Source organism: Branchiostoma belcheri, unplaced genomic scaffold (genome assembly GCF_001625305.1).
Source record: "Branchiostoma belcheri isolate BF01 breed outbred unplaced genomic scaffold, Haploidv18h27 scaffold69, whole genome shotgun sequence".
In the NCBI taxonomy this organism is placed as follows: domain Eukaryota; kingdom Metazoa; phylum Chordata; class Leptocardii; order Amphioxiformes; family Branchiostomatidae; genus Branchiostoma; species Branchiostoma belcheri.
In genome coordinates, this window is record NW_017804342.1 from 83630 (window position 1) to 93699 (window position 10070).

The window sequence follows — 10070 nt, forward strand, 5'->3', positions numbered from 1 at the left end:
AGCTGTGTGGGAGGCACCGTCCTTTACTACTGAATTTTCCTCCAAAATGACAGTTGTTTTATCGTGAAATAACCAGATTTGAGACTTCTTTGTCATATTTTACGGTTTTTATTCACATCCTTGTTAGATAAAGGATTCTTTCTCATGTTTTTTGGGTCGTAGTTTTCTGTTTTACACACATTTCCGGTTGCACATTTTAACCGGAAGCTAATTAGAATAGTTCACTTTGATTGAGGGGTGTCCCTCGCTTGAAATTTGCAAGACATCAACTATCAATATCATCATTCCTAAACTATAATTTTCCTCTAAATATGATATGAATACCTATAAATATAGTTTAATTCGTTAGTCTTTCTGAGAAATGGTTGGAATGTTGAGGCAATAAAATGACACCCCTACACGTTGCGTTATTAGTATATTCCTGCGAACTTCCTGAAATAGTCCTCGCTGTTTACTCCGAGCCGTGTGCCGCGGAGGTAGAGCAGACGGAGGTATGCAGACACACACACACCGACACTGCCGTCACGTTAGAGCTCCGTCCTTCCTCGTCTCACCGTCTTTCAACGGCGATCTACACCCTCAAGTCTTGTCTGAGGTAAGTGCTTCCCCGGTTTCTTCGAATATGTGTAGAGAGAAGTTCACGTTCAACTGGTAGAAGCGGCGCTCAAAAAATCAAGGAGGGTGCCCCAACAGACGGTCTTATACCTTTCGCCAAGTTTCTCCGAAAGCAAACCAAGAAAGACTTTTCATTTCATACAGGATGTGATAGTACGTTGATTGTGTGACAGGTCTGTACGTGTGAAGAAACGAGTATTCCGCACGGTGGCTAACTGTACTGGTCAGATTTTATTTCATATCAGAAGGTGCATCTTTGGAGCTCAGTGAAAGGACCTTGACTTTAACCTAAAGACTTGACCTATAAATATTGTATTTGTCTCCTTGAAAGCGAGCTGCCGATACTGACATGCCAGTATACAATATTGATTTTAGTTTCATTCTCAGATGAAACGACAATTTTGTACGTAAATCTAAAACCCAAATTCTCAAGCATCAAATTTCTACATTTATGAATTTTGGAACTAAATTCTATTGTTATAATTTGGGGCTCCCTTCTTTTTGGACCCCAAGAAATACACGTTTTAACCAACCCTGTTATATATGTACCTGTATCCAACTTATAGAGTCTGCAGTGTTAGAACAATAAATTTGGTGGCATAGTCTAGTTGAAAAGACTGCAACAAAAATAGTGTAGCTGCTTTTCTAGCTCAATTTTTAAGGAGAGCACACCACTTTCTATTGAACTTATACAATAGCCACTGCAAAACTGACCAAGTTTTCAACCTCTTTGTACCTGTCCACTTGAATTCAATGTTAATCATTGTCTTGAAATTATTGGTGAAGGGTAACCATTATAAGCCATTTTTCTTTACTAGTAGATGTTGATCTACAACCTAGAAAATTCCCTGAAAAACAGTAATGAGTCTGCAGAGGTTTGATGAATAAATACATAGATTTGGTTGATGGAGGTTAGACATCCAGGTAATGAGATACATGAAAAACAGTTTGGAAAATCTATCCAGTTGCCTGAGTGACTGAGTAACTGTTTTCTCAAGTAACCTAGACTTTGTTATACTAAGTTATAGTCAAAAATGTTAGATTATTACAATGTAACAGGTGGCAATAATTCTACAATGCATACATCAGTCATCTTTATGATAAAAATATTAGAAAGTGGAATGAATATCCCAAGTCATGTCCACAAGTTTTGTTCCACTTTGTAGAATGTGTCAGATTTCGAGATGGGGTTTTGTGCGTGTGAAAAATTTGCGTGTGAAAAACTTGCGCGTGAAGAATCTGCGCGTGAAGATATGTAAATTAGCTGACTCCCAAGGGATTTGAAAACTTTTTGCTGTTTTAAGCTTAAAAGTTGGAAAAAAGACAAGAAAATAAAAATTTAACATCATTTTGCTTGCATTCTAGACTACATACCCTTGTTTTGTCCATTTTTTGTGATTTCAGGTTATTTTGAAAGGTAAAGTTTTCACGCGCAAAAAAGGTTGAAATTTGCGCGTGAAAGAATTTGTTTAAGAAAGCATGAAATCAAACTTCTAGAATGGAGAAAAGCTTCAGATTGTTACATTTTACCATCCTAAACCTCATACTAGTAACTTTTCCATGTATTTCTTACAAATTCAAGTGATTTTCAAAAGGTCAGGTTTTATGGAAATTATGCAAATTAGCTTATTCCCAAGGGACCAACATTTTCAAACAAAAATTTTGGCTAACAGAGCGAAAATTATACCAGAGGACAACATTTTCCTGCCTAAGAATTTGGTACTGCATATTTTCTAACATATTTCTAAGACTTTTATTTTTCACGCGCAAATTTTTCACGCGCAAGTTTTTCACGTGCAAATTCTTCACGCGCAGAAAACCCGTTCCCCAGATTTCAATCATTTCAGTCTACCAGTCCACTCATATCAAGTTTCTGTAACTAATTACATGATTGGAGGTCTGAGATAAATGAGTTAGAATAACCCTTTCTGATTGGAGCAATCAACCAATGGGATATCATGATATTGATTCCAATTAGTCCGAATAGATGTTCTTGAGGTACTGTATGATCAAAGCAGGACCATTTACACGAAGGAAAATTTTGACGCATGCATTTTTTGTATGCTTGCAGTTTGAATATTGTATGCAGTTTTCATATGTAGCTTTTTACCATGTAAATTGGCTCGATGTTTTCTGAATGACCTTTGGGAATAAGTTGGTGATAAGGATTTGATAAGCATCATTTGATAATTTCACACCCCATTTAAATGTCACACACATTTTGCAGCATCACAGTAGATTGCTCAATTATCATTGGTCCTTTAGTGCTTAATGACTCCCTTACAATTAGTGACTCCATTCATACTAATTAGTTATTAAAAAGGTCAAGGTACATAATGTAGTCCCATAGCCTTTTTAAGCCAAAGAAGCAGTGGGTTATTGCCTTCGACTGAAGGCTATGCCTTCGGAGAAGGTTATGAAATCGGGTTTGCACTGTTTGGCAGATTAGGCACGATAACTCTTGAAGGCAAGGTCCGAGGTTCACGATTTTTGGCAGGCAGGTTGATTTGGGGGTGGCCATTGTCAAGGCTAAAAATGGGCTTCGTGGGGGTTCCTAAGTCACTGTAGTTGACCTTGGTTTTTGGTGTTTTTTCCTTGTCATCAAGATATCTCGAGAATCCTTAAATGTATGTTCATTATTTTTAGTGGGCAAGTTACCGTTGAGAATGCCGAGGTCAAGTTCGAAGATGGGCCCCGTGGGGGTTTCTATGTCACTGCAGTTGACCTTTGTTTTTTGTGTTTTTTCTTGTCATCAAGATAACTCGAGAATCTTTAAATGGATGTTCATGTTTTTTAGTTGGCAAGTTACCATTGACAATACCAAGGTCAAGTTCGGATATGGGCTTCGTGGGGGGTCCCCACGTCATTGAATTAGAAGGTACTGCAGCGAAACTTCTGGTTTTTAAATCTCGTGATATGGACGTGCTATGGTCATGATTTTTAGATGGTAGGTAGTTCTCGTGCTCAGAAAGAAGTGCCGTAAGTTTGGGCCCCGTAGCAGCTTGTTTGGGAAATGCAGTGGCATTTGTTTGAAAATGTTTGAAGTAGGATAGCTCAAGAACCGGTTGACGGATTGTTGTTATTTTTGGTATCTCGGTAGCTTAAGTGATGCTTGACCTAATTTGCTGAATATTTTGCAAATTACGATCTAATTTACATAATTAATGACAGAAGTCTATATATTTGCTGGGTTCTGTGATAAAACAATTAAAATGGTGGCATATGTAATCAAGAGGAAGAGATTTTCATTATGTAAATTATGACTTAATTTGATTAATTAATAGAGAAATCTATATGTCATCCATAGTGCAGTAGACCTTTTTGGTTCCCACCTTCTACGGATTACATTGATTTATGCCCACAAGGATAGCTGGAAAAAAATTTCCTCTTTGTTAGGACAACAGAATCCTTGTGGAATTGGCGAAAGTGGCGCTTAATCTGCCTTTTTGGATATAACTGTTCAAAAGGACTCCCCCAGAAGTTGGTCTCATGTGGATGATGCCCTATTGCAAACTCATCAGTGTCATGCCTGTAATCCTTGAACAAACAAAGGCCCTCTTTGTTGCCCAGGTCACCAGCTACTGTAAATAAACCCTCAGTCAGCTCCACATGCAAGTGGTGTTGTTCCTCTCTGGCCCTTGTGTAAACACAGATGTGGAAGTGGGTCACATCCTTGAGCTCTACATTATCTGGGGCTGGGGCAGGCAAGCAGTTTTGATAGCCCATGATGTAAACAGGCTGGGGGTCACAAATATTTGGTGTCAATAACAGTCAATCGACAAGAACGGCCTACAAAATGCTACGTGAATTTGATTTCTGTTATGAACACTCCATTTGTTTTGCACCCGACATGACCTTTCGCTGGTAACTCTCCTGCCCTTGTGTAAACACAGATGTGGAAGTGGGTCAAATCGTTGAGCTCTACATCAACTGGGGTATGCAGTCAAGCAGTTTTGATAGCTCATGATGTAAACAGGCTGGGGACACAAATTTTTGGTGTCAATAAGGCCTAATTTGCATAAATAATGAGAAAAATGCTATAAATAGTACAATGAAATAGTGGTTACTGACAGGATTTTCATACTGGCTGCATTTGGAAGTTAAGTGAAGGTGATCAGTATTAAACATAATTTATTCAAATCTGAACCTTATTTGCATGATTTATGAGGAAATGCTAGAATAGCCCTCTTTGTTTAAGATTATAAGACTGTCATTGGATGGAAAATATGATCAAAGGATATAATTGCAAGTGAGGATATTATTTCGATAATCAATGTGAAACATTCATAATTTGTCAGTCGTAAAGGTTAACATCATTTGTCGAAGGCATGAGATCGTGGAACTCTAGTTATCTACTGTGTCTAGGGCATGGTATTGGAAGGCAAAGCCCAACTCTCTCCTTCCAATGACTTTTACCTGCCCATCCAAATGCAAAGCCAGGTGCCCATTTTACACCTGCGTGGAGGGAGGAAAATCGTGTTAAGTGCCTTTTCAAAGGTTACAACATTTATCCAGGAATGTCAGGGATCAAGCACACCACTTCTCAATCTTGTGTCTGCTAGCATAGCCTAGTCACTACTACTTTATCATTTTGTTAAGACATTTTTTCGGAAGGATTGACATAACAGGCAACTATCACCTCTTCAAGATACTTGTAGTCACATGTTACCAGACTGTCAGTGTCAGGTTTGAACCACTCACACAGACACTGGGAAGGACCTCTACTCTTTTCGAGAAGTGTGGTGGGATTTTTAACATGCTAGAACTAGTAGAAGTATTGGCTCTCCCGAACACAGGACCTCCGGCTTTACGTCCTATCCAAGAGGATGTAGCCGAAGCTAGGGTACTCATTTACACCTGGGTGAAGTGAGGAAAATCATGTACCAAAGTGCCTTTCCCATATTGGGGCACAAGATCAGTGACATGGGTGAGTTCGAACCTGGGACCTTTTGGTTCTGAGCCTAACCCTCTAGCGTTTTGCCACATGACCCCACTTAGGCCATTTGATGCCACAATTAGTTATACCGTACTGTTAGATTTCTGTATCAGAAGACTAGAAGACTAGATCATCTGTTTATGCATTTAGGTCAACAAAATCTGCATTTAGGTCAAAAGTTTCTGAGAGATTGAAATGACGCAGGTAGCCTCATTTATAGCTTGAAGCAGGTTCTTTGAATCAGGCTTTCTTGTGGACCAATATGATAATGTACTTTTACATGTATATAGGTGGAGTCGAGGATTATTCATTATGGAGATAGAGAGGTCAAGGGTTTGATCCCTGGGGTATATTCCTGGCAGGCTCAGGGTGTCCTTGGGAAAGGTACTTTACACGACTTTCCACACAGTGACACTCTACCCAGGTGTTAAATGGGTACCTGACTTCAGTTAGGAAGATAGGTGGAATGAGGGATAGGCTCTGCCTTCCAATTGCAATACATATAGAATACAACACGGTCTATTCCGTAACGCCCGAGGTACCAGCCCGACCGCGCGTCGGATCGCCCGACGGCCGAAGGCCGGAGGGAGATCCGATCCGCGGGAGGGCTGGGACCGAGGGTGATGCGGAATACACCGTGTTGTATTTTATTTATGTCATACCCACGGCCAGCTAAGAAAACACGCCTTTCAATGCGAAATGAGCGAAAATTTGGTGTCCCTAAACCCAAAAAATGCAACAACGTCAATTCCAACGTCCGAATTTTGTATTCGAAATTCGAAAGCGGCACACGCGGTTAGGGCGAAACGCGTTCGAATCGTTCTATGGAACATTTGGAAGGCCCGGGCTGTACGCGTTAAGAACACCCTGGCCGTACCGCTAGTTATCACACGGGCCGGAACACCCGTATCGAACGTAATCGCGGCCCAGGTAGGACATAACGTGGATTAACAACCTTCACCCACTAGTGCTTCTATCATAAGCCTGAAAAAGGCTAATCTCCAAGCAGATCTTTTGGTGGGGGTAAGACAGTATCAAATTGGCCAGTCTGTAACCATGTGGTAGCAACAAAAAAAAGGGCATATATAATTATAAAAAGCAAACAATCTTCCACCATCAACCTCTGCTTGGAGAGTAAAAGAAGGCTATATAATATTTATTGTGACCTTCTTTTCCTACAAAGTCTTGTGGCGATGAATCTTTTTACTTGTCAACAAAATTGATTGATTGATTGATTGGTCGATTGAGTGTTGGTTGATTGATAAATTGATTGACTGATTGAACTGCTTCTTTGGGAGAAAGCCAGTTGTGACCAGTGAAAAGCGTCCGTTTCTGTCTGTGAAAATACCAAGTTTTCGCCACCGTCAACACCTATTCAATGACTTCCTGCCAGGGTGTTGCATAAGAATGTGCCATACAGACAAAGGAGCTACAGCTTCATGCTTGACCTAGTACTCTATTACATTCTAAACAAAGCTTGCTTTGACTACATGCATAATATCCCATCACTTAGCTGTTAGGTTGTGACAGAATTTGTCAATCTTTTATCATTGCCAAGGATTTCCATGGACAAAATTTAGAGGCTTTCTGAATAATTAGAATCGAGTGTACCGGCTACAATTGATGGCACCCAAGTGATTTCAAAGATACCAGCAGTAAAACTGGATTTTCAAAGTCAATTTTATGGTCATTTTTTAAAAATAATATATAGTGAGTTGAATCACCCCTATCCCATAGCATACTGGTTTCTATGAGGCAAAAATACAATGTACATGAAGCTGATGGAAAACTGTTGCTTGTATGTAATGCAGGCTGGCTCTAGCTATTTATTGGTGGTACCCCAAAATAAAGGGGCTCGTAACATACTTTGTTTTGGGACTATTTCGAAGGCTACAGGACTATGAAATGATGACAAAAATGTACTGAGTGAGATATGGCAGTAAAAAGATTTCCTTGAATACAAAACATTTTTTTTGTATTGTCACCCTGAATATTTATTATACATCTACATTAAGCCACACCAATTTAATTTCTTGGTTTACGGATTCGCCCGCTTCATTTTTTTCCGATTTGCACAAAAAAAAAATTCAGAATCAACTGCAAAATGCTCATATTTTGCCCTGAACAGTTGAAAACAGTCCTTTTCATCCTAGTTGTCAGGTAATTCTATCTTCCAATGCAGTGGTATCATTAAAAGTTCAAAATTCATTGTTCAAATTTTGAACCAGCCTGGTGTGTTGACTTCATGGCTCCTATGTATTTATGGGCCATAATAATTGCCTAGGCCTGTTTTTATTCTTTTTCGCCCGCCCACTCCATTATTTTTCTAGAAAAATCCGTCAACCAATTGCAAGAAATTAAATTGGTGTGGTCTTTAAATGCCTTTTAATGCTCTTTAATGCCTTTAAATACTGTAGGGAAGTGCTACGTCTAATGGTAAAAGGCCTACATGTACTAGTCCTATATGTGTGACATCAATCATGTTTTCTGTGCCATATATGCATCCTGCCATGTATTTGCCCCGTTGAGAGTCTGGTTTCGGATGTGGATATGAAGTATGTGCAGACTGCCCAATTTCCTGACCTGTATACAGTATTGGGGATGAGAAATGGCACGAGTTTACATGAGAGAGGCTTGGCTCTTATCTCCATACATGTGTTTGTTTGACAGAAGAATTGAGCCATCTGTCAGCACCAGGCCTAGTTAGCCCACATTCTTTGGTGTTTAGCAGGATGGCCTTCCCAGTGTACATGTAGATGAACTACAGATACATGTAGCAGGGCTGGAAATACCACCTGCATATGCAGCAGGTTAATGCAGGTAAAATTGACGACAGCAGGTAAAAAACATGAATAGGCATCCTGTGGTAGTCCCAAATATGGTCTGACTGCTCTGTTAATTCTTACTCAAACACATAGGTGACAGGAGTCTCTAAAGTCTAAATCCCTTCTTCAAACTTGCAACATTATGTAACCCAACACCAGTTACCATGGTGAGAGACAGTCTGGTTCAGTCAGGTCAGAGGTCACTGTTTGGAGAAGAAGAAGAAACGTAGCAAAAACAATATTTTTTCTTCGGTAAACATAATAAAGCTCACAAACCAAGAACCAACTGATTTAATTGGTGTGGCTTAGGAGATCGCCAATTGCCATCCCACCAAAACCTTGTCCTTGCGATTCAAATTCATGAATGAAGCTTCTTGCATGGGTGTGGACAGAAATTGCCTGTGAACGTACACCTGCAAAAAGGAGATTACAGGTGGTTTATTGCCCTGCTGTTGGGGATACAAAGGCTTACAGGTGGACCATCATGGTCCAACTAATAATACTGTACAAGGGTTTACATTATTTATGATACACATGTATATGCCATTGGATAAAGTTGACTGACATTGACCAGACCTAGCACTGCAGTAATGTATCTATGAACATTGAAATTTACCTGCATCAGACAAATTTTACCTGCAATTTTACGTTCTTACACAAGTATTCCCATATTAGATACTGTCACTGCAGAAAATATAAATCCACAGGCATATACATGTACACATTATATAAGATGCATTGTAAGTGTATTATATACATGTACATGTAAACAGATACATGAAAGGGCCAGTGACATACAGGTTAGATGCGGCTAGACATCAGAAATACATGTACCTGCACAGCTTAATTTTACCTGCACCAAAATACTAGTATTTTCAACCCTCACTACCGGGTCTTTCTAATTCTATTTCTGTGTAACGTTAACAATATTGACCTAAATTACAATTTTGACGCACCTGGTATCCAAATTGACATCAATTGGAAAAGCAAATTGTCAAGTGATTCTGTTATTTCAGTTGAAAGTAATTTTATTATATACTGATTAAATTGTACAATATAGGAGATGTATATGAAGTATATATGAGAGAGAGAGAAATCTTGTTGAAAAAGTTGAAGGCAGAAAAATATAATTTTGCCAAACGTCTTCGAACCAAATTTCATAACATATTACTCAGTTTTCAGTATTTGTATCTCATTTTGTATCGGTATAGCCGGTATAACTGCCCTTCAGCGTAACACACCGGCCAGCTTTGCAGTCACGTGGTGTGGTAGCAGCTAGCTACATGACAAACATGTCATATTATTAGTATACCGAACGACATGTTACACCTAATCTTTGCAGAAGTTGTTCAAAGCTTTCTAGTGATGATGCCCCAACTGTACTTGCATTGGTAGCATCTATTAGGAATTCCACTCTATGACAGTTCTGGAAAATACAAGTTTTTGAAACCTCAATTCCTAGTTGATAACTCTGATATCTAAAGGCCTGACTGTTTCTTGTTCTTTTCTGAGCTGGTATTAGGTACTTAGTAGTTTTCTTTGTACGTGTAATACTATACATTATGTACATCGACATCAAAAGAATAATCAAATCTCTTACACCTAAGTAATTGTCTGACAGGCTTAGGAAGAGTAGCCATATTGCCAATCATTAATTTTATGTAACCTCCTGTTGCATTTATCTGCCGGCTTAC